Source organism: Pseudorca crassidens, chromosome 21 (genome assembly GCF_039906515.1).
Source record: "Pseudorca crassidens isolate mPseCra1 chromosome 21, mPseCra1.hap1, whole genome shotgun sequence".
Taxonomy (NCBI): domain Eukaryota; kingdom Metazoa; phylum Chordata; class Mammalia; order Artiodactyla; family Delphinidae; genus Pseudorca; species Pseudorca crassidens.
In genome coordinates, this window is record NC_090316.1 from 9,140,345 (window position 1) to 9,165,968 (window position 25,624).

General features: G+C 46.3%; 1 long non-coding RNA gene across 1 annotated transcript in view; it reads left to right on the top strand.

Annotated features, from left to right (window-relative positions):
- Positions 1-12,101, top strand: part of LOC137216229 (uncharacterized) — a 214,220-nt gene extending 202,119 nt beyond the window's left edge. The window contains exons 7-8 of the long non-coding RNA XR_010939643.1: positions 11,759-11,884; positions 12,028-12,101. This is a non-coding gene — a long non-coding RNA (uncharacterized lncRNA). The remainder of the gene's footprint in view (positions 1-11,758; positions 11,885-12,027) is intronic.
- The last annotated feature ends 13,523 nt before the right edge of the window (positions 12,102-25,624 follow it).

The following is a 25,624-nucleotide window of genomic DNA, read 5'->3' on the forward strand; positions in this document are numbered from 1 at the left end:
TGACAGGGGTGTCATCGTGACTGTCCTCACTGGTCCAGGATGGGCAGAGGGTGGGTAATGCTGGGGACCAGTCTTTGGACTCTTCTCCTGTCCTCCCGACCTCTTTGGCCTGCTCCTTCCCGGGCCTGAAGCTGCCAGGCTCTTCTCTCCTCTTGAGACAGTCCAAGTGGGTTCCAGTGCCATGTTCTTCAATATTTCCTGTTGGGGTGAATTTTTTTTTTTTTTTTCTGGTACGTGGGCCTCTCACTGTCGTGGCCTCTCCCGTTGCGGAGCACAGGCTCCAGACGCGCAGGCTCAGTGGCCATGGCTCATGGGTCCAGCCTCTCCACGGCATGTGGGATCTTCCCCGACGAGGGCACGAACCCGTGTCCCCTGCATCGGCAGGCGGACTCTCAACCACTGCGCCACCAGGGAAGCCCCCGTTGGGGTGAATTTAAATCCCAGATCTTCCAGCAAAAACTTAAATAGCCCCCTTCATGCGTAATTTCTTGCTCCTGAAAATACTGATCACCCATTCACATCCCGTCCCTCCAATGGGCTTAGAACCACCTTGGGTGCCTGGGTGACAGTGTGCCTATGTTATTCACAGGGATATGAAGCTGATGGGACCCTCTTGAACTTCTAGTCCAACTCTTTTATTTCCTGGATGAGATCAAGGGCCCCAGGAGGGAAAATGACTCCACTCAAGCGCACCTAGCCAGGTAGTGAAGGACTTGAAACCATGTTTTCGAATTTATACTGTGAGTGTCATAATAAAACTGACCCCACAGAGCTTGTGTGAAGGTGTGTAAACGAGATAACACACCCAAAGCAGCTGAGCGTAGTTCTTGGCATAGAGAACCATCTGGTACAAGTTGTTTCCTCCCTTCCTGGGACTCAGATCTCCCGGCGCTCATCATTCTCACGTTCTCATAGATGTCCTGTGTGTCAGACTTTATCATTCCTTTCTTCCCCAGCACACCAAGGCGTGCAGAAGTAAGCTGAGCTGCCCGGTTTAATCGTTGCACTAATGGTGAAATCTGACTTGGCCCATGTTCCATACTCAACGAATGTTTGGGATCACTGCCCGCCAGAGCCCATCCCTCCTGACTCCTAATTCAGTGCTCTCTCCATGATGCCTCCCTGACGTACACGCAGGCGGGGACCAGCTAAGTTGAAATGCTATGAACACCAGCCTGGTGACAGACATGTAAGAATACATGAGACCCCAGTAGATCTGAAGTCTGCCAGGGTCATTTTTTTTTATCAAGCATTTATCAAAGCTACTATGTGCCAGGGGCTCTGCTTACGGCTGAGATGAATATAAAGATGGATAGGATACAGGCCCTGCCCTCAAGGACCATTTGATTCGATCACAGAGACAGACTTAGACATAAAGAATTCAAATATAAGGCAGCTAGTAATCATGAGTACTATGTTCTATATATACTGAAAGGAAGAACAGTGATGGGGGCCTCCCTTGTTGACATGGTGGGAGGGGGGTTGACATGGTGGGAGAGCGCCGGGCTCGGATAGGGTGACCCCAAATGTCTCCATCCAGCTGCGTGCACAGGACACCTGGGCAGAGAGACTCGACCACAGGGCCATGCTGTGTGTCACGAGGAAAGTACATGGGGGTCGCCAAAGACTCCAGCCTCTGAGCTCCTTGACCCTGACTGCCGAGGGACCACAGCTGGGTCACCGTCCTGTCTAAGCCTGACTTGAGCAGTCTTGCAAAATGGGAGAATATCTCTTTTCTTGCTCTGAGCTTGATGGGGACTGGAGTGCTCGTTTGGTCTAGACCTCTGCTTCTGGAAGGGACTGCCCTCAACCGTGCAGACAGGGATCTGCGGTCCACACAGAGAACAAGAAAATGCCCTCTTTTCCTCTCCTCTCTGCTTTGGAGGGGGGAGGCGGGGGAGGGGAGGTGGGGCTAGAGGTGGGGGAGGGACGGTGAGGGGACTGGTAGGTCAGTGCTTGGCGAGGGGAGCTGGGTCACCCAGGGAAAATATGGCCTTGCTTTCCACTGGCAGATTCCCAGGGAAGCTCTAGCTGCTCCCCACCTGTCCTGCGCTCCCCCTCCCCCAGCTGCTGTCCCCATGTGCACGGAGCAGGGAGGCGATGATGAATTTCCCCCAAACGGCATTGCAGACAGTCATAAATAATGCTTTGCTCTTTGGTGACGGTACTTTCCATTAAAGCTGCCTGCGCTGGGCTGTTGTACCCCCAGTCTTCTGCCGGGGACTTGCAGTAAAATTTATCAGCGAGCTTTCTGCACCTAATAAATCTTCCCCTCCGGGAGCCATCTGGCAGATAAGGCCAGAACCCACATGCTCTGCAGAGGTAGAGTTGGAGAGAGAGCCTCTCTCGCTGGGGCCCCAGGCCCTGTGGAGGGGGACTTCCTCCCCACCAAGCCCGGGCCTGTCACTCTTCCTGGCTCTTCTCATCAGACTCAGATTGGCGGCCCTGGTTACTCTGGCTGTTGCAACTCACAGAACTGTCCCCACTCTGGGGACGGGCCCCAGAGTCACCTCCTCTCGGGGCTCTCTACCTGTCCCCCCGACCACGTATTCAGAAGGCCCTGGCATCTGAGTCCAGGCAAGAGCAGGGGTGCCCCAGGGCCAGGCAGGTGCTGGGATGGACGTGACTCTGGCTTAACTGACATCTCGTTGTGATAAGAAACGCAATGTCGCTTGGGCGAAAGACACCTCGAAGCAACTCCTCCTAATTCAGGGTAAACACCCCATGGCTATCCCCAATTTCCCTGAGCAAAACTGCTGTGACATTAGTGCCTTCCTTCAAGTATAGATTCCTTCCATTAATATACAATAAGGGAGTTTCTCAAGCCAGTTGACCTGGAGGTAGAGGCACAGATTAACGATCGCTGTTCTTTCCTTTAGGCGCTTACAGTCCCGTTGCAGAGACTGTTTTATAACCCATCTCAGGCACGGTGGTGGCAGGGCCCGCTCTCACTGGGAGACAGGATGTGATCCTGCAGGTGAGGAATGCGAGAGAGTTTGGCTTTCTGGTGTTGGAGTCCAGTGCCTAGCACGGTGCCTGGCACATGCGTACTGAGTGTACAAGATGGAATGTGGCAGCAGGCAAACTCCCCGACACAGCCACCAACACGAAGTAGACGATGAGAATGAAACAATACACAGCAGCGTGGAAGCGGACCTCTCATGCCCCGCCCCCAGCAGAGGGGACTCTGCTCCTTAGGGACCAAAATCCTGTCCTGGGCCTGATGTAACCTGTGTCCGGTGTCAGCGCGATCAAGGGATGCTCTTCTGAGCCTCAGTGTTCTCATTTATAAATTCGTAGGGAAAGAGGAGGTAATTTGGGGGGGTGTAATTTTTAATATCGTTGCTACGAGAATATTTTCTAATTTTTCCTTTGCCTGATTTTTTGAAAGGCAGGAAGCTGAATGGTAAAACCGGTCAGAACGCCTCTCTCTTCCTGCCCTACTTGACTGCTTCCCAGACAAGTAAGGCCGGTAGATGGGGGCCCCAGGCAGCTAGAGCCCAAATCCCCTGAATCCTTCCCGGGGGCTCCTTCTGCAGGAGGACACCTGTCAGGCTGCCTCTGAACACTGTGGACATACCCCGCGGAAACATTAAGTGGAGTGTCCCAAAGATGCTTAACTTAGCTATGCATTTAATTTGGTGGTAATTGAAGTTTGCCAACAAAGATTTGCGTGTAATCTGTGATTTCATTTTTCAGTTAAAATTGTTTCCTTCCTCTGGATGGGAAGCGCTTGGCTTTTCTCCCCATCACGGCACTTTGCAAACACTAATCCCGCACTTCTCTGTGGGCTGGAGTGAGGGGAGGGGGCGGGTAGGACGAGGCCCAGAGGGGAGGTCAGGCCGGAGGGCAGGACCCTGCAGGAGCGGTGATGCTGGGGGCTGGGCTGATGGGAGACCAGGGGAGGGTGCGCCTCCTGCATTCCCAGTGGGCCTGTCCAAGAAGCTCCAGGCCCGGACTTCCGGATCTCGGTTTCTAGGTGCAGACAAGCGTTAGGGGGTGGAAAGAGGTAGGAAGAGCCAACCAGTTCTCCATGGCCAAGGCGCGTGTTAAGGAGCTGGGAACAAGACTGAAGGTCCAGGTACTGGGGATCAGGGGGCTGGTTGACCTGAAGGAGATCTTCAGGCTATTTTTATGGCCTTTGATAAAGGCAAAAAAGCAACACAGCTCACTGGAGAAGACAGCTGATAGGCACGTGTGCTTATAGGAGACACAGGCTCCCAGAGACCCCCCAAGGGGGTACGGAGCCTGCAGGCTACGGCTTCTGATGAACAGTTCGCAGGTATGGATTTTTCCTGTGCTGGCTCTGTGGCCTTGGGCTTAATTTCCTTGAGTCCCAGTTACCTCAACCTTCCAATGGGCACATGAATACTTCCCTGAGTGGGGCCCAGAGGGGGCAGCCAGCTGGGGTGTGAGGGTCATCCCAAGGGCCCCATCTTCGTATATGCAGCGCCCTGCACCGTGCCTGACATGTGGTAAGAGGCCAGTAAACTCTGTTACAATGGAAAATCGGCCAAATGAGCTGGTGCGAGCACTTTGTACATCCCGACGCCCCATTTTCGGTTCCCTGATGACCTTATTATTTGTGAAGGTGGGGTTAAGTATTTGACTCCAGGCTGGACTAGTCCTGGGCTGGGCCCTGGGTGGGGAAGGTCCAAGTACAAGTGTTCTCCACGGGGTGCTTCTCTGGGAGCTTGGAGCTCTGGTGGCGATTGGCTGCTGGAGACCCAGGTCCTACAGGTGCCCCCTGTGGGCGAGGGGCTGCTTTCCAGGCCCGGGCCCAGCCCCTCCTGTCCGGGCCAAGAATCACCAGTCTGCCTCGGGCTGGCAATTTCGAGATGATGGGACAGGACTCGAGAGGGTTTGCCACAACGGGAGCTGGCCCGATGCTCATGAGAGAGACAGCTGGGCTCTCGTAGCCCAGCTGGAGACAGGATTAAGAACCATTTTAAGAATTAGCAGCAATTTGGGCTGCAGCAGGGCACACCGCTTTGGGCAGAATTCTTCTCTCCATCAGTGCAACTCTTTTTTTTTTTTTTGGTCTGGTTTCTTTCAAGTAGAGATAATCCCTTCTATCTGGTCAGACAGCTGAACTGTTTTCATTTTTTTTTTGAATTCCGTAATAAATCTGCCAGCCCTGCGGGGCTCCAGCCAAGGGCTCTTGCTAGCTGCATCGACACAGAGGTCTGGTAGAAATGGTGTAAAATGAAAGAGAAAAATGCATATTTCACACTTCGTCTGCTTTGGGTTATGGCGATTCTGAACTCATCCCCGTTCCGAACAACTGACCTTCCCACAGAGTTCAAGTACCTTCTGCTGGTCTGGAGAAACCATATCCCTGTCTCTGTCTCCCACTCTCCCCCCACCTGCCCCAAACAGGCACATTTGCCTGAGAGGCGGCAGGGCTGTTTGTAAGTTCACTACGCTGGTCCAGGGCTTTCCAGGAGGGAGGGGGCGTAAAAGACCCCAGCGTACACGGGTTGGAGAGCGAGCACGCACACGGACTGCGTCCCCCTCTTCCCCACACAGCCATGCATCTACTCCTGCATCGCCTCACTCTCCCGCGATGCAAATTGATGTAGAAGGTATGAACACGGGTTTTCCTTCTACTGAAGGCTGCCTTGTGCCATTACAGATCATTTTCAACCATGACCAAATCTTAAACATCAGTGTGGTTGCCACTCAACAGAAACAATCAACCTTTCCAACGTTACCCGCCTCTAGTCTCCCGTACAAATCTGCACACTGATCGGAATGGTCACTTTAGGCTCCCCAGACACGCCAAGTTTATTCCCACCTCCTGGTCTTTACCGCACACAATTGTTCCGCATCGATTCTGCTTCTCTCTGTTCTGCCCAGCTCCGTCCTGACTGCCTTCAAAGCCCGCCTCCTCCTTGAAGCCCTTCCTGGAGCACCCCAGCCTGTAGCGCTCCATCTTCATTTGGGACTTGGTCGGTACCTAAAGCTCTTATTACCCTCTGCCTTGGTCATCAGTCATATGCTGCTCCTTTTAGACATTTTTTTTCTACAAAGCTATTGTCATTTTCCTGTATAACCATCATTTTCTTATTTAACATTTTTATTCTCTAATGAGATGATAACATCTTACCTATATTTCTATCTTTTCCAGAGCCAGACACAGAGTAGGTGCCTGGTAAATGCTTGTCAAAAAAAAAAAAAAAAAAAGAATGAATCAAAGTTCTGACATGGGTTGTGGGTGTGGCTCTGGTGTGATCTTTCTTTTTTTTTTATTGAAGTTTAGTTGATTTACAATGTTGTGTTACTAGGAGTATGGAATTAAGAGATACAAACTACTATGAATAAAATAAACAATAAGGATATATTGTACAGCACAGGGAAATATAGCCATTTTATTGTAATAACTTTCAGTGGAGTGTAATCTATAAAAAGATTGAACCTCTGTGTTGCACAGTGAAACTAATATAATATTGTAAATCAGATATACTAAATACAAAAAAACCCCCAAAAAACCAAAGAAAGAATGAATGAAATTTCCCACGTGGGGTGTGGGTGTGGCTCTGGTGTGATGGCTTTTCCTTTTTTTTTTTAATTGAAATACAGTTGACTTACAGTGTTGTGTTAATATCTGCTGTACAGCAAAGTGACTCGGTTATACATACATATATATTCTTTTTTATATTCTTTTCCATTATGGTTCATCACAGGATATTGAATATAGTTCCCTGTGCTCTACAGCAGGACCTTGTTGTTTATCCCTCTTATATATAATAGTTTGCTGGCTTTCTCTCTCTTGATCGCAAGACCATTCCCACCTCCAAGGGAAGGGAGAGTCTTGACTTGCGGGGATGCTGCCTATAAGATGTTTCCTCTTGTTTGGACGACGCTGGATATTAGGTAACTGTTGAGTGTCGTAACAGCTCCAGAGCTCCCTGTACAGACCCTGAGACTCCCATGTCTATGATCACACAGACTATTGAGATTTTTATGGTAGTGAGAAAAACTAGTGCTTCTGACTGTGTGCTCTCCCTCTGTACCTTCCCCTCTCTTTACATCCCTGTATGCACCCCACATGTATTCTGTATTTAATTTAGAGCAGGGAGTTACCTTGATTTTAATTCCGTTTTCTTCTGAATGCGCTGAGCGCCACCATCTTGCCTCCGCTTTGTGCTTCTCACCTCAAGGCCTCTTTGTGAATTTGTCTGACTTGTGGTTGTGGTTTGTAGCTGTCACGGATTTCTTTGTTGTTGTTGTTACCACTGCTGCTACTGTTTCCTTGCAGCTCGATTTTGAGCCGAGCGTTTGAGTAGTAAATATGGTTTACACCAACTCTGTTGGAAATAATGGCGTTTATGTGCTGAAGTTATTTCCAAAACCTATGATATGTGTGTACAAATAGATCCACAGCAGGGCCCCTAGACTGGGGAGAACAGACTCAATCAAACCTTCGTGATGGAGTATAAACAGGTGTCTGAGACTAGGGCTAGGCCAGGCGGTTCCGAACCAAACTACCTTCCACCCCGCTGTTGGCTCTGAGCGGAATCTGAACCGTAAATACTTTGCTTAACGCTGGGGGATGTAGGAGGTATTTTTGTGATCATGTTTATCCGCTAAATGTTCACTTACATTCTTTCATGCACCTCACATTGAACTTCTTTCTCACTTTTCTCTTCACCCACCCTCAATGGTTTTAAACCTTAACTGCCCTGGATTCTGGAATGGAAAAAGATGTCCAGAAACTATGGGCTTCTATATAGTACAACTACTACTTAGTGCTAGCGGCCATCTAATGGTTATGGTTGGGGGGTGGGGGGGTGCACCTACACTGTTAAACTTTTAAATTCCCTTGTGTTTTGCTGCCCAAATCTAAATACTTTTGCTAATAGATAATTGCTCTTTTACTGAGAGATAAGCTTTACCTATAAAAATGTATTTTGAAAACTTATTTTACACAGCAATGGTGTATCCGTTGAAACTAACCTTTTACCAATAAAGCACTATTGTTTAGACATTAAAAAAAAAAAAAGAAACTATGGGCTTGGCCTTTAAAATTGGCGGCCCTCTCTTCTCTTCCAAATGGCTGCTGGGTTGCAGGATCATATGTGGTGAACCGTTCTGAGCACTGCTGCCAAGCTCCGTCTTGGGGTCGGTCGTAGTAATCCTGGTGCAGAGCAGGAACTAGAGACAGAGTTGGGAACATTCAGAGGGGGACGTTGGATTGCTCTTACCAGATGTGCCTCTGGCCTCTGAATTTGTGTGGTGTGGGTTTCCTTGACTCTGCCCTCAGCTCTGGAGCTCTGAGGGTGCCAAGCCCCGCATCTGACATGTGTCCAGAAGTAGAGGCTGCCCACTGACCCCAGCGGAAGGTCTGGATCGCCCAGAGGTCAGGATCCGTGACAGAGACGCCTGGGCTCTCTGAGCTGAAGGCCGTGTGACAAAGGCACGGGGATGGGTGTTACGGGTTGTTCTCCAACTTGTAAATGCCAAGCAGAAATCGTGTTGCAGTTCCTAAATGCCACATTTTGGCGTGTTTATTGCTTCCCCCCGCAACGGGGAAAGATGGTGAATGAACTAATAATTCAGGAGCTGAGAACATGTTTATTTGATTTTTAGAGCTTTAACAAATACAGTGTGTACAAAACCCGGTGCCAACAGCATGCATAATTCCTCCAGGAACAGGCCTGATAGAAACACAGAGCTTGCAGTGCTTCAAAACGGTAACCAATATTTACACATCTGAGTGACTAATTCTCTCCTCTGAGCCGGAGAACAATAGGCTGTAATAGTCAGGTACATTAACGCAGAGCGCGCCTGTCTGGTGACTTGGATATTTGACACGTAAACAAAGATGGGGGTGGGGAGAATGTAGGGAGGGAGAAGTGGAGGCTTCTTATCTACCTGTGTAACCATATACCAAACAGCAGGTTACAAATGCGCTCAGAAAATGCTGACCCGCCGCGGTTCTAGGGCCTCCCGTGCAGGATTGGTACGTGATTTGCGGCGCCGCGGGAGTTCTGTCGCTGACCTCATTAGCGGCGCGCTTCCTGGCTTGTTACCATCATATTTGTGTAATTTACAGCACCTTCGTTTTTATGGAATGTGTTTCTTGTAGAGTGTAATGGCAGCAATACATTTAACCGATCATCTTTAGGAATGCTTCTGCTGGAGTCGGCCTGCAGATATAAAGGGGCATTTTCTTCTCTCCTAAGTGGGCCTTTTCTTAAATTTTCGTTTTGGCTCGCTTGGCTGCCACGTGTGTGTGTGTGTGTGTGTGTGTGTGTGTGTGTGTTTTCCTGTGTGCGCGTATGTACGCACGTATAAATATAGGTGTGCAAACGCCTGGAAGACATTAAAAGGGGGCCCGCAGGTGTGATTCTTTCTTGAAGGATTAACTTGGCTCCCTGGCTGTCTTCAAGGTCGGTGGACTGAGCAGACATTGAAGGAAGGCCTAGACGCCTTGCAATGAGAAGACGAATTTGCAAAATGGAATAGAGGGCCCAGGCAGATTAGCTACTGGGGAACGATTGTTTTTATTTTTTAAATTTATTTAGTTTTTGGCTGTGCCACATGGCATGTGGGATCTTAGTTCCCCGACCAGGGCTCGAACCCATGCCCCCTGCACTGGAAGTGCAGAGTCTTAACCACTTGGACCACCAGGGAGGTCCCCAGGGAATGATTTTTTTTTCTAGGATGGTATAAAGATGCTAAACTAGGGTGAGTTTTCAAGTCTTCATGACCTCCTGGAGGCTTTTGTATAAATCAACAGGATGGAAAAATGCAAAGTATATGTCATTCAGGGGCAGCTCCTCTCCCAAACGAATTCTTACCTTAGGAAAAATTAAAGCACGTGGGCAGAGATGTGTACCTTCTTTTCTGCCCTGACCTGTGTCAAAAGAGAGAAATGGCTGGGACCAAATGTTTGAACACCAAATGTGTCAACTTGAAGGTTGCTCAGGGGAACCTGGGACCAGGAGCCAGGAGAAGTTACCCCAGTGTCTAACCCGCTGCTAACCATGACCTCAGGCAAACTGCTTTCCCAACTTAGGTCGCAGTCTCCTCTACAAATCAAAGAGATTGGACTGGATCGTCTCTCTCTAGAGTTTGATGTTTCTAGGTTCCCCATCACTTGTCTAGTCTGTTCCTAAAGGCAGATAAAGCCAAGGCTGGGGTTCTCATCAACCAAATCATCCCAGCTATGTTCTCGAGGGTTACCTGCAGTGACCCAGAAAAGGGAAACACAGCCTGCCAGGAACTGTCACTGTGTCCCACTTACGTCTTCTGACAGGGGGCAGACAGGGTGAATAGACTAACAATTCAGAAACCAAGGACATGGTAGGGAGAGTTTGAGAGCTTTAGTGAAAACTGGCGCCAGAGGGTGTCGAGCTGCATATTTCCTTCCCGGAATCACTTCTTGGCCTCAAAGAGAAACTGCCCTCAGGGGCAAGGTAAATAGGTAGGCCCTGGACTTTGTCAACCCATGATAGAACCATAAGAAATTAAGTCTATTGATATGACCTGAGGCCCAGGGACAAAGTATATCCAACTGGTCAGTCAGGTTAGGGTCCTTGGTATTTCCTCCGTCACTCCATGGGCTATACCTCTTCTCACTGATTCGTGAGGATTTGGGTTCTTGATTTTGCTTAATAGATATGTCCCTAAGATACTGCAGTGGCTAGAGTCTGCAGTAATAATAACTCAAAATGTTAAAGGTATTTAGAGGCACCATTTCCATGTAAGTTTCTATTCAAAATTTGAATACACCAGACTTACCGGCTATTTGCAGGTACCTACTGGTGAATCTTTTGGTAAAGAAAAATAATTCTTTTGTAAAGTCTGATTTGAACTTAACTGAATCCTGAAGCAGTCATTGAACACCCATTAAGGACTGAGGATTCAAACAAAAATTGTATAACCTTCCTGCCTTCAAGGGGCTTTTATTCTAACTTTCTAATAGGGATTTGCCTATCTTTTGTATATGCTTACTAATACATACAATAAAATGTAGACACTTTCAACATCCAGCATCCATTCATTAGGGTGGCTTCAAAACTCTGAAAAATTTAGATCATTATAAATGTTTCTTCAAAAACTCTTATTAGTCACATTTGACTGATTTGGTGACTGGCTTGTCTCATGTGATGATGAAAAGGGATTGTGAACCTGGACTCAGATTAGTGGAACACCTGTGTGGTCGCATCAAATCTTTCCCTTCTGTTAAAAGAGAAGCCACATTTTCGTCCTTTTCTCTGCCTTCAGTTCTGCCACATTCTCCAGCTCATCCCAGCATTTTTCACTTTCTTGTGGTGTAGAACCGTGACTTACACTCATGCTTTCCTTTACCTTCAGCATTTACGCATGTCCAAATCTCTTCCATCTTAAAAAATGCTGCCTCTGCCATCATCTCTAGATTGGCTACCTCTTTCTTTCACTTTCTAGCCACAACTTTCTGAACGTCCATGGTATGTACAGTCATCACTTCCGTGGCCTTTCAGTCCACTTGGGTATGGCTTCTGCTCTCCTCCATGCCCTTGAAGCTTCTTCCCAAGGTCACCATTGAGCTCCAAGACACTCAGTCAAACAGATGCTTACCTCGAGTGCTTCCCCCCACCCACCCCAGCATTGCCCACACTCCCTCCGGAACATCACAATCTCCTGGGGGCTGCTCACCTTTCTGGCTGCTTTATCACCTTGGGTTTTGGGTACCTGACTCTCCTGTTGGGGTCCTTACAGTTTTGACCAAGTCTCTGCTTTCTCACCCTGTTTTCTCTCTTTGCCACAGCTTCAATGGACTTTTATGTTCTGAGGACTCTCCAGCTCTTCTGAGACTCTATCCAACTTTCTACCAGACACAGCTCCACTCGGCTACACGGCTGTAACACACAGAATCTACAGTCCAGTGGCTCAAGTAAGATTGAAATTTATTTCTCTTTCACATCATAGTCCAGAGTTGGCGGCCATTCCAGGGAGGGCAGGGGGTTCCATGATGTTGACTTAGTTGTCTTTCTATCCTGGGACTTCACTGTAGAGGGTAACTGTCCTCTTCCACAGGGTGACAATGTCTCCAAAGCACTGTGACCCAGCAGGCAGAAAGGAGAAAGAGGAAGCAGAGGGCAACCAGCTTCCTTTTCAGAAAGTGAGACAGTGGTTGTACACGGCACTGACACACCTAACCCACGTGGCCATGCCTCGTTGCAAGCTAAGCTAAGGAATGTGGTTCTCCATCCACCCACCATAGAATGATAAGAAATGAAGCAAATCAATTCACATGACCCGAGGCACAAGGACCAAGTTTATCCAAGTGACTGGTCAGATCAAGCTTCTTTGCACCTTCACCTCCCTCACCCCCAACCACCCGAGTGACTATTGGGAGGACAGTTAGCAATGTCTGCCACAGGGACCTCAAAGCTAACATCTCCAGAAGTCACCTTGTCACCTTCCCCTCACACCTGCTCCTCCTGCAATTTCCTCTCTCGGAAAGTATCATGGTCCGACCCAGTTGCTCCAACCAGAAACCAGGAATCATTCTTGAGTTCCCTCTTCTCTCGTTGCCACACATCTAATCTTTAACTCTAGTCCTTTCTGTCTCTTAAATATGTTAGATCCGGACATTTCTGTTTATCCCATTGCCACCAGCTTAGTGCAACAGACCATGATCTCTTTCTTGGACCATTGCGATAGGCTCTTAACTGGTCTTCAGATCTATTTCCCATTCCACGTCAACGTTACATATGAAAACGGAAATATGATAATATTACTCCCGCTGAAAATCCTTCAGTAGCTTTTCATGAACCCTAATTTGTAATGTGCTCTAAGAGATCAAGCATGATGGACCTCTGTCAGTGTCACCAGGCTGATCTCTGCTTCTCTGGTCTTGGTTCTCTCCAGTTCTGATATAGGGATTTGTTTCAGCTCCTGAAATCAGCTATGCTATCCCTTGATTCTGGTCTTTCTGACGTACTACTCTCTTTGTTGGAGCACTCCTCCTGCTTCCTTCCATGCTTGGCTGACTATTTCTCCTTGGAGCTCAGTTTGGGGATGATTTCCTCAGTGGGGCCCTTCCTCCTTTCTGCTCGGACCCTCTCCTTGTTCTGGGGTCCCATGGCACCTTGTAATTCTTCTTTCCTAACACTAACCAAACCAATAATTAAGTGGCTAGTATCTGGGTTTGTGATTATGTTGTAAGCTCCAAGAAGGCTGGGCTACCTTTATTGGATGAGTAAAACTAATGAAAGTATTCGTCAAAAACATGCTATCTTCAAATATTTCCTTGACTCCTTCACCCACTACTCCTCTGTGCAAAGCCTTTGTGTAAGGAAGTCCTGCACATTGCCTATTGCAATAATGGCAACAGCAGCTTCTGCCTATGAAAATTATTAGCAATGTAAAGTGAAGGAGACAAATTGCAATAAATATAAAGGATACCAAATATTTAATTATAATAGCATTAGCTTACATTTAGGTACTATTTTATAATTTTAACGCTTTTGTTTATGTAGCTTCATTTGAACCCTGCAAGATCCTGTTAGAGATGTCAGGTAAATTGTCCCCACTTTACAGGTGTGCAAATTGAGATTCTGTGAAGTTAAATGATTTAACTAGGGTCTTCCATTTAGAAAATAAAGGAGGCAGAGCTTGAGTCCAGATCCCTGACTGCAGAGCCGGGGGCCCTGTCTGCTGTATCAGGCTGTGATGGAGATCATGAAACATAACTATGCATATCCCTAATTTCTTTGTCTGCATAAGCAGGCATTTGGAAATTGTTTGTTGAACAGATAGATGCATGAGTAGATATACCAGTAGGTCTGGCAATGTGGCTAAGATTTAACACCAACATATAGGCCAAACATTATGGGGTAATAAATAGGAACAATAGAACACGTTGTGCTGTACAGGAGAAAAGTGGAGTCTGACTGAGAGACTAGATAATTGCTTTTAAGTGAATTCAACGATCACTTTGAATAACTATGTGGGTGTGGGAGGTCTGTATGTACTCCTCACGAATCTTAAACCAACTAATGACAGGCTTGAAAAAGGAAATTTTATTGTAGCTCAGAATTTGATTGAAATGCAAGATATAAAATGTATGAATAATACCCAGCTTGACTCTCTCCTCGGCACAATAGGGACCAGAGGGCTGTTGGCTCTGTCACTGGCTTGAGGGAGCTCTAAATATTCCTCTGTCCAGGTTCCATTCTCTCCCCCACCCCTCTGAGCCATCTAAATGTATTCTTGGATTGATAAATCGTAATGGAAAAGAATATAAAAAAAGAATTGTATATGTATGTATAATTGAGTCACTTTGCTGTACACCAGGAACTCACACAACATTGTAAATCAACTATACTTCAATTAAAAAAAATGTATTCTTGGGGGCTTCCCTGGTGGCGCAGTGGTTGAGAATTCTGCCTGCCGATGCAGGGGACATGGGTTCATGTCCCGGTCCGGGAAGATCCCACATGCCGCGGAGCGGCTGGGCCCGTGAGCCATGGCCGCTGAGCCTGCGCGTCCGGAGCCTGTGCTCCGCAACGGGGAGGCCACAACAGTGAGAGGCCCGCGTACCGCAAAAAAAAAAAGTATTCTTGGACCAAGTGGGTACCAGGTAGCTATTTACAGAACGTGTGCTCTAGGAGAACAGCTGGTGTGTCTTTCTCTGGCATTTTGGGATGGACGGCAGCTCCATTAGGGGGAGGTACTTTTCCTAAGGGAAGACCTTAACTCTTGGCTAGTAAGAACTATCTTCAAGACCTATAATTCTGATGATTCCATAAGGGGAAGCATTTGCCTGATCTGAGGGTCTTGTATTATCTTTTGATTAGTTTTAGGGTTATCTCTAGGTATGTAAAACACCTAGGATAGTTCTTGGACATAATAGGTACTCAATAATTGGTGGTTATTGTGGAGATAAAGCAGCCAACTGCAAAGAAAGTAAAGAGACATGATGTTAAAACCCAGTGATGACACTTATTAGGTGGCAAAATAACTTTCTGATGGTGAGCAAGTTATTGAAACTTTCTGAGCTTAAGTTTCTCCTCTGTAAAAAGAAGAGTAGCTACTATGAGCCAGGTATTCCTTATCATCATGACAAGTTTGAATGCTCAGTTTATGGGTAAGTTAACTGAGGCTCGTAGACATTAGGCAATTTGCACTGGGATGTGGTCATTTAGCCTGTGTCAAAGTGAACATTCAGACCCAGGCGTATCTAACACCTGATTATTTTTCCACTTCGTAACACTGCTCATGTAAAATAGACATGCCAAAACCAGGAATGCTTGTAAAATTAGAGCCAGTGCACGGCATAAATTTGGTACTCAAAATAGTGTCTATTATTATTAATTACACCTCAGGTGATCAGAATAACCCTATAATATGTTCACATTAATCAGAGTTGGAAGAGCTTTGACATGTACTAACCATTAAGAGCCCTGGTTGAAATTCCCTGTTTGGCAGACGGTGGATGCCCAATAAATGCTTGTTGACATATTAAAGATCCAGTAATGTCTGCATTTATAGTTGAATTCTGTTCCTTCCTCATCCCCACCACAAACACTCCTGTTTCACCTTTGAAAGTTTGGGGAAGTTCTGTGAAATGCAGTACGACAAGGAACTACGAGGGTAGCTTTATTGAAACAGCTGGCTTTTTCCTCCTCTCAAAATACATTGGGAGAGTTCTGCCCCTGGTATGGCCAAGTAGGCTTCTATCAGACTAACCTTCTACAAACAGACAATAGCCATAAACCTTGGACAAAAACCAAAACGACAACAACAACAAAACTAGCCTCCTGAAGGTACAATTGACACTTGGAAGTAGCGAATAGTATGGGCTAAGCCTCCCACTTATGGCCGTTGGTTGCAGTCAGCGTCACGTGGGGCAACTAAAGCACCTACAGAAAACCTGAAGTCTTTGTGGCCTAAAGAACTAGATGACAGAGTTTTGGGCAACCACAGCAGCTAAATATAAACTCCACTCAGAACTCTGGGTCAAGCACGCATGGGGTAGAATCCAAGCAGCTCAGCTAAAAATAGTAGAACTGCACTGAGATTTGAGCTGCCACCCAAGAGATAGAATTTGCCATTTGAGTCCAACCAATTTTATTGCCTTAATGGTTATTAGAACAGCAACAATAATAGCAATTTACCACTCTTCAGTAGAATGTAACAAAATTCAGAGTGCCCACAACAAGACATTCACAATATCCAGGATATAATCTGAAACCACTCAGCACAGAAAGAGCTATAAAAATGTGGCCGATTTTCAAGAGAAAAATGCCATCAATGAAGACAGACATCTACTTGACCCAAATGTTGGAATTAGTAGATAAGGATTTTAAAGTAGTTATTATAACTATACTCATTACCTGAGAGAAAATATGCTTGAAATAAAAGAAAAAATATAAAATATCAGTGGAAAAATTTAGAAAATTTAGAAAAAAAATTTAGAAAATTAAAAAAAAAATAAATAAAATTTAAAATTAAAAAAAAAATAGAAGTAAAAAGTAAAATATCTGAAGTCAAATTCACGGAATAGACTTAAAAACAGAATGGAGATAGAGAGAGAGTCAGTGAATTTGAAGACAGATCAATATAAATTATTCAATCTTAAGAACAGAGAGGAAAAAACAAACCAAAAGAGTGGGACTTCAGGTACCTGTGTTTTTTTTTTTTTTTGCAGTACGCGGGCCTCTCACTGTTGTGGCCTCTCCCGTTGCGGAGCACAGGCTCCAGATGTGCAGGCTCAGCGGCCATGGCTCACGGGCCCAGCCGCTCCGCGGCATGTGGGATCTTCGCGGACTGGGGCACGAACCCGTGTCCCCTGCATCGGCAGGCGGACTCTCAACCACTGCGCCACCAGGGAAGCCCACTAACTTATTTTTGATTAGAGTTTCAAAAGAGGAGAGAGAACAGTGCAGAAGAAATATCTGAAGCAATAATGAGCAAATATATTCCAAATTCAATGGAAGACACATTGATACATTCAAAAATCTCAGCAAACCCCAAACAGGATAAACATGAAGAAAACCATGCCTTGGCCCATCATAGTCAAATTATGAAAAATCAAAGGATTAAGAGAAAATCTTGAAAGCAGATAGAGAAAGAGGACTCATCATATACAGGGAGACAGTGACTTGGTGAAGGCAAGAAAATAATGGAAGATCATCTCTAGAGTGGTTAAAAAACCCAGCAAAATCCTGTCCACCCAAATTTATATTCAGTGGCAATACCTTCCAAGAATGAAAGCAAAACAAAGGCATTTTTAGCTAAATGAGAATTAGGTGAGTTCATCACCTGCCGACCCACACGATACCAAATGCTTAAGGAAGTTCTTTAGATTGAAAGGAAATAATACCAGATGGAAAAGTGAATCTTCAGGAAGGAATGAAGGGCATAAAATGGTAAATAGCCGTCCAGCTAGGACCAAGCAGTTGCATGTGGAGTGCATCTCTGATCGGTTCTCATCCATTCGATGTGTGCAGAAGCCCTGCAATGTGCTTCCAGAACTGGCCCATAAGAAAACCTCCCATGGATAAGCCTCCATGTTTTTTCCCTTTCAGACCTGAGGCAGAAGAGTACAGGGAGTTAGAAGCCATGTATTGAAGGTGGTGGAGCCACAAGATGGAAGGATGCTGGGCCCCTCAATCACTGCTTGGAGGAGCAGGACCCCACACAATAGGGAGGCCATCCTAGACTTAGTCTAAGTGAGAAACAGACTTCTATTGTGTTGGGGCTATCATACATTTTGGGGTTTATTTTTACAGCATTACCTTAATTCATTTAGAAAGCTCGAGTTACACAAAGCGTCTCATCTATGTTACCTGTCATATGGTAGTGTTAAATAAATAAATGTGCCCTTCTGCTTGACAAAAATATTTTTATCAGTTTGGATGAGACGAGTCAACATCATTCTTGCTTATGCTGTATTTTTGTCACCTATTCATGTGACTCTGCTTTTCTAAAGAAGCCAAGCTGTTAGTAATACTAACCTCCCCCTCTGCAGTCACTGAGGAATAAGGAAGTTCTAAGCAGTAATGGGAAAGCATCTGGCTAAGGGCAGTGCAGAACTATTAGATGATAACTGGATAGGTAGGTGAAACTAAATTAAACTCAAAGCCAAATCTTCCTTTAAAGCAGCAAATGTTCTTGGGCCGTGATCAGACAAAGTGCCCAGCATGTTTGTGGAGCTGCTCTTTTCCCTGAGAAGTCTTCCAGGTAAGTGTCCTCATCACTGTCTATGAGGGAGGTCTGTCAGTCATTTGACAAGGAAGGATGGTCTTTGGCCTTTGGCCGTGATGTCAGTGCAGGCTTAGAACTGGGGGTGGAGGACCACATGGCACAGTCTCAAAACCCAAACCCAGCAATCCCTTTGGTGTGGGGACTCGGGCCAGGAAGAAACAGCAGCCTCTGCAGCCCATCCAGGCCGAGGCTCAAGTGTGGTGTGTGGATGGGATGTTTCCACACTCACCGCTGTCTTTCTGGATGCTGGCATGACCCTGGCCAGCCCCCCACTGACCCTCTCTCCCCTGGACATACCAGAGTGGGTTCTACGGTCCCTGGAACTAGGCCTGCTCCTACCCCAGCATACAAGGTGCTCAGGGCCAGGCCTTTGAGAACTTGGAATCCAACCTGGCAGAAGCCAGATGACGGCCAGGCTCTGAGTGGATCCTGGAGCGGGCGCAGGTTGAGAAGAGGAACAGAGAAGTGGAGATCTCTCTGGTACAAGAAGACCCAAGTGCTAGGCATGAGAGAAAGAAGGGGAAGGAGGAATGGACTGCTGAGGATGGTGCAGGGGACGAATCTATCTGGGGTGAAGGGTGGGGATGAGGAACATGGGGCCTGTGATGGCCAAGGCGCGGGGAGCCAGTGCAGAGGTCCTGGCAGAGAAGTTCCACATCAGACAAGGGATGGGGATGCTTCCCACGCCCGGCCCGGGAAGAGCACCTCTTAGCTTCTTTCCCAGCTGGACCAACTCCCACCTCCCGAGGGACGCTGGGGGTGGAGCCCCACTGAGTGGTCCCTGGCTCCAGCCCCGCTTCCTGGAGCCTGGTCCAGCAGGTCAACACCTCCCAAGGATGGCCAGCGTAGCCTGGCCTTCTAGTCAGCTCGGCACACTTTCCTCCAGCTTCACTCAGCTCATCTTCCCCTTCAGTTCAGCTCAGCCGGTCTCCCAGTCCCTCCTCTGCTTACAGGCCAGCAGAGACCATCTCCCCAGGCAGGAAGGAGGTTGGGGTTCAGGGGCAGAGAGCCCCTGTTTCCCAGCAGAGCACTGCCTCTCCTGCTTCCAGTCCTCGGAATAGAGCCTGTCCAGCCTCCCCTATCTCTCCCATTATTGGACCAGCCCATCACACACTCGGTAACCGTCTCCCGTTCCAATGGTCCCATTAGTTCAGTCCTGACCAAGAGAACTCAGAGCTTCATCCACGCCTCCTTGTTCCAGCTCACTTCTGCTCCACCACCTTGCTTTTGTTACCCAAAGTCTCTCTCTCTCTCTATTTCCCCTTACAAATGGCTTTGCAGCAGCCCTGGGAGTGCACGGCAGCACCGATAATGTCTCCATGGTTCCTTGTTAGCTGCACTCTAAGCAGGAAAGTGACTTGGCTTGACAATGTAATTTACATCGCTGTATAAAACTATCTGTGGAAGCCAAGCTAATTTGTGCCAGATTAGGCTATTTGTCTCAGCCACTGTCTAGCCGCACAATCTATCAGAGGGCTGTTTTCAAATATCGCTCTTCAAGCGTGCCCTTGAGAGGCAGAAATTGATTGGGATCTTAGAGAGCAAAATTACAGCAATAACTTAAAAGAAACAATAATTACTGAATCATACCAGTGTCAGCACTCTGCAAAACACGAAATAGCCATCAAACCCCAATCCAATATATTCCGAAGCGAATTTATTGAATGGAAAAAGCAGTTGAGTGAGGGTTTTTCGGCGCCCCCTCCCCTTCCCCTGTACATATGGTTATCTCAAAACCGCAAATGAACGAGTCGATAACTCTTGTCATTGACTGCTCCATTTTCTCTGAGTCAGGGGCGATCCATTAGCTGCCTCTGCTGCACCCTCTCCCTCGCCTCCTCTCTCCTTTTCCATCGCCTCTATTCATTTGCTGGTCTCTGCTCTTCAAGCAAACAAACATGTATAACTAATCATTTGTTAAAATGCAGAGGGCCCCTCATAAATCTCTACAGCTGAAATACTTTAATGGGTAATTAATTGATCCTGTTCCAGAGGAGTAATAAGATAATAAATTAGACAATATTTCACTCAGTCGTGTCAGGCTCCTAGCTAATGGCACTGTAGGGCTCAGCTGAAGGATAATATATTAGCCAGAAATTAACTGCTAAGAGCTTTCTGCAGAGAAATCGGCTGACAAGTGAGTCACGCCGGACTGGGGTGGTGGCGAGCTCGGTGAAAGTGAACCTGGGCTTGGGGGGCGGGGAAGGGGCGGGGTTATGTTCCAGACCCAAGAGAGCCTGACGTGTAGTGCTGTGAGCATGCCCACTGACCTATGACCCTTTCTTGGCACTCCTGGTGGGTTCCTAGGAAGTTGTCAACTCATGTCCTTGTGAGCTCTTAAATAGTTTTCACCCATGAGTCACTGGACTCGTTGAGTTTTCATGGGTTTTGCCCACTCTTGACCAGTATGGCCACAGAACACCCATAACCACCGGCTCCATCAGCTGCTGCCTAAGCAAGTGTGCAGGTACAGAATGAACCTCTGTGGGAAAGAGACCCACACTCTGTCGCAAACAAGGGTTCCACAAAAATTAAGAAGGAAAAAGAGTAGGGAGAGAAGGTGTGAATTCCATGTTTTAATGGGTAGGAAATATTTCTTCCAGGGTGCGATGGAGAACAGCTCTTGGTTTTATTAAGGAAGTCAGGGAAGGTGATGACAATTAATAGCTAAGATAAGAACTTAGACTTGGAAGGTTGGGTGGGCCTTTGCTGGAGGACATGGGAAGTCAGTTTCCCCATATAGGAAGGGCATGGAGTAGGAGTGGGTGGTTGGAGGGGAACTCAGTATACAGTGAAGCACTGGGGCTATAAGGTCATTTGAACGACTCGCCTGCTCTTTACTAGCTGTGTGACCTTGTCTAGGTTACTTCACTACTCTGAGCTTTGGTTTGCTCACCAGTAAAGCAGTGGTAGGATGAATAAGTGAAGTATGCATGAGAAGCTTCTAGTTCTGTATCTCAACCCCAGGAGGTGCTGCCTTAATGTTGGTTATGATATGGTGGGCAGCAGGGAAGGTTACTATTGACAAGTGAAGCAGATGGCAGCCAAGGAAATGAGAGGAGTTGGCAGTGGGAGACAGTGGGCTGCTCCTCTGAGTCCAGAATAAGGACCATATTACCCCCACCCTAAGGAGGGTCCAAACTGGTGTGTGCTCACTTTCTGCCAGACCACTCCTGATTGCTATGGGAAATGTGGGTGGGTCCATCTTCTGAGTCATGGTGAATATGGCAGTGTGGGTTGAAGGCATAACAGAGCTTGATTATTTAAATGAGAAAATGCAGGCAAAACACGCAGCCAGTGCTGGTCATCGTGATCAGTGGTGGTGTTATTGAGTCCAAGCTTGTACTGCTCACTGCACGACAGGACAATAAATGGAGAGATGAGTCATTAGGGCAAGGAACAGTGGCTTTATTTCAGGAAGCAAGCTGACCAAGAAGATGGTGGACTAGTGTCCCAAAGAACCATCCTACTTGAGTTAGAATTCAGGCTTCTTTTATGCAAAAAGGGAAGGAGGTGTGGTTGTTTGTTGCAGACTTCTTGGTGTCAGAATCCTTTGTTCTTGCAGCTGTCCCAGTAGGTTGGGTCACTGAAGTTCTTGTAAACCTCCAAAAAGACAAATGTTATTCTCTGTTCTGCAACTTTTTATCTCTCTATGAATGGAAAAGTGTTATATCTTTAAAGGTCAGAGCCTTGAGAATGGGCTATCTTGTATATTTCAGGTTATTAGCAACATTCTTGTAGCAAAAGCAATAGAACACACAGGTTAAAGTAAAAGAAACAGGTCCAGTATGGAGTCAGATTTGTTCTTCCTTATTACAGGAGTGGTATTTGTATCCCTTGCCTGGGTCTCCCTGTACTGCATCTTCCTGGATGGTGACCAGCATGGGGAAGTGCTCAGAAGACAAGGCCTTGCATGGTCCCTGATGGGCTCAGGGCAGCTGGAACCACCTTGGGCAGCCCCTGTGCTGTTCACCTTTGGAGGGAGGCATTGGGCCTCTCCCAGGACCTAGAGCTTGGAGGGACACAGGCAGAACAGGTTTGGCTGGAAACTGCACTCTGTGTAAAAGCAGGCGTTTCCCCAAGTAGAAATGGCAGACTAAGTCAGCTCACATGGCGAGAGTCCATTAACTGACATTTATTTTAAAAATAAACATGTGCTCATTCATCCTCTGTTCCTTTATGTGGAATGGCTTCCTGGCTTCTGGCAGCCTGTGCTCCACCCAGTTCCCTACCAAGGCCTAGTTCTTTGTACCTTTGACCTCAAGAGCTGGAAGAGAAGTTGATGTCACCTGGTCCACCCTCTGTTCCAGATTACTCATGCTCGGTCTGGGATTGCATGGGCCCAGGGAATGGCTGAACTTATTTCTGGGCTCAGTGGGACAGCATTTTAGATCCTTGGTGACCTTTATATGACCCTTAAGCCTTCTCTCTTTTTCAGGCCAAACTTGCCCAGTTCTGTGGACCATTATGTGTGTGCCATTTCCCCTTGTTTTTATTGAGAAATAGAGCAAGTAAAAAAAGAAGTACCCTGCACATACATTCAGCTTGATTAATAGTTATCAAGCGAACACCCACAGGTGGCTGAAACTTGGGTTACTGTCCCTGGTGCCACCACCCTAATCAGAACTTGCTCTCCCTCTGGAGTAACTACCCTGACTTCTGTGAAAACCATCTCCTCCCTTTTCGTCATAGAATTATAATTTATTCATTTATTTATTCCCAAACCCTAGGGTTTAGTTTTGCCAACTTGAAATCTTGACATGGAGGAAATCAGACTGTATGTACTCTTTTTTTTTTTTTTTTTTTTGCGGTATGCGGGCCTCTCACTGTTGTGGCCTCTCCCGTTGCGGAGCACAGGCTCCGGACGCGCAGGCTCAGCGGCCATGGCTCACGGGCCCAGCCGCTCCACGGCATGCGGGATCCTCCCGGACCGGGGCACGAACCCACGTCCCCTGCATCGGCAGGCGGACTCTCAACCACTGCGCCACCAGGGAAGCCCTGTATGTACTCTTTTTCGCCTTCATTATGTCGATGAGATTCACCCATGTGAATCTTGTTGCCATAGCTTGTTCATTTTTCTTGATATGTAGGCTGTATACATTTTATTTGTATCTATGGATATAATTTTATTGATCTACAATCATTTACTGATGATGCCAGTATATGGATATACTGTAATTTACTTGTTTGTTCTGTCAAGGACAGACTTTTGAGTTGTTTCTGGTTTGGGGCCATGACAAACAGGGCAGCAATGGGCATTCATCTCAGGACAGACGGGTGTGTGTGTCACTGACCTAGAAGTGAAATGCTGCATCGCAGGGTGGGCACATCTCCAACATTACCCAACTAGTGTCCACAGTGATCGTCTTAGGTCACAACACAATCAAGAGGTGCGCTTGTTCCTGTGGGGGACTCAAAGGTGGGTTGCAGGCATCCCTCTTCCAGAAATTCTTTCTGCCCAGCTCAGCCATTTTGGGGTCGGCCCCACATAGAACTGTCCTTGCCCTAGAACACACCCTCCCGGGACCACCCGGATCTGACGACCATTGGGTGGGGACCAAAGGTGTGGCCAGGCTGATGGGCTCCACAGCCCTGTGTTAGAGGCTGGTCCCTCATAAACTCCTGCCACACCAGGCTCCAGCTCAGAGCAGCTTCCGGAGCACCCCATCCGTGTGTGCGCCTACAGCTCTTCCTCCTTGCCAGCATTTCTTATCGGCAGACTTAAAATTTTGCCAATCTGGTCGCTTAAGGATCTTTCATTGTGCTTGTGGCGTACGTTTCCTCTGTTAAAATTTCAGAAATCAGATCTATTGAGGTGTAATCTACATACAATAAAGTTCCTCCCTGTGAAGTGTGCAGTTGGATGACTGTTGACAACTGTATACCGTCATGTATTCACAATCAAGACGTAGAGCGTTTCCACCACTCCAAAGGCCCCTCTGTGGTCAGTTCTTTACCCCATCACCCACCCCATCGCTCATCTATTTCTGTCATTATAGGTTTGCCTTTTCCAGATACTCAGTGCATGGAATCATCTGGAAAAGACTCTTTTTGTGTCTGGCTTCGTTTACTTAGCAGAATGCTTTTGAGACACATTGCGCTGTTGGATGTATCAGTAGTTTGTTCCTTTTTACTGCTGCATAGTATTCTGTTGTACGAATATATCCCAATTGATCCATTCTCCTGTGGAAGAGCATTTGGAATGTTTCTGGTTTTGGGCAATTACAAATAAAGCTCTTGAGATGTATTAGTACAAGTCTTTTTGTGGATGTAGGCTTTTATTTCTCTTGGGCAAATATGTAGGAGTGGCACTGCTGGGTCGTAGGGTAGGTGTAATTTTGACTTTAGAAGAAACCACCGAGGAGTTTTGCAAAGCGGTTTTTCCATTATACACTTTACATACCAGGGGTCTGTGAGAGTTCCGGTTGCTTCCCACCCTCGCCAACACTTGGTATATTCTGTCCTTGTAATCTGAGCTATTCTAGTGTGTGTGATGATATTGTATTTTAATTTATATTTCCATGGTCGCCAATGGTGTTGAGCATCTTTTAACATGCTTATTGGTCATTTCTATGTTGACTTTGGTAAATCTTCTGTTTAAATCTTTTACCTATTAAAAAATTTAGTTGTTTTCTTACAATGGAGTTGTTAAGTGTTGTTTGTATATTCTGGACAGATTCTTAACAGATATGTGTTTTGCAAATACTTTCTCCCAGTCCATGGCTAATATTTTATTTTCTTAAGAGTATCTTTTGGAGAGAAGCTTTTCATTTTGATGAAGTCCAGTTTATCAATTTTTTAATAGTTTGAGCTTTCTGTACCCTATCTAAAATATTTTTTTGCCTACCCGAAATCACAAAGATTTTTCTTATGTTTTCTTCTCGAGGTTTTATAGCTTTATCTTCTCATTGTGCATTAGTTTGTATTTTGCTGATTTCTAGTGAGAATAAGCACTTTTTCATAAGTTTGTTTGCCATGTGACTTTCCTATTTCGTGAATAGCCTTTTGCCTATTTTTCTATAAAGTTGTCTTTATCTTATTGATCTGTAGGAATTTTTATATATTCTGAAGAGTGTCTTTTGTTAGGTTTATTCATTATTTATATCTCCCCCCACTCTGTGACCTGCCTTTTCAGTATCTTTATGGTGCCATTTGATGAATAGAAGTCCTTAATATTAAGGCATTTGAATTTATGTTTTATTTCCTTTATGATTAGTGCTTTATGGCTCCCACTTAAGAAATTCTTTTCTACTCTGAGGTCACATTTTATTCTATATCAGAAGTTCTGAACTTTCTCAGTTCATGGTTCATTTTAATGTCTCAGTTATTTTTTCATGGTATGCTTAAGTCAAAAGAACACCCAACACTCCCGTTTATTAGGTAGTTAGGTCCAAACAACTTACCAAGCGTTTATATT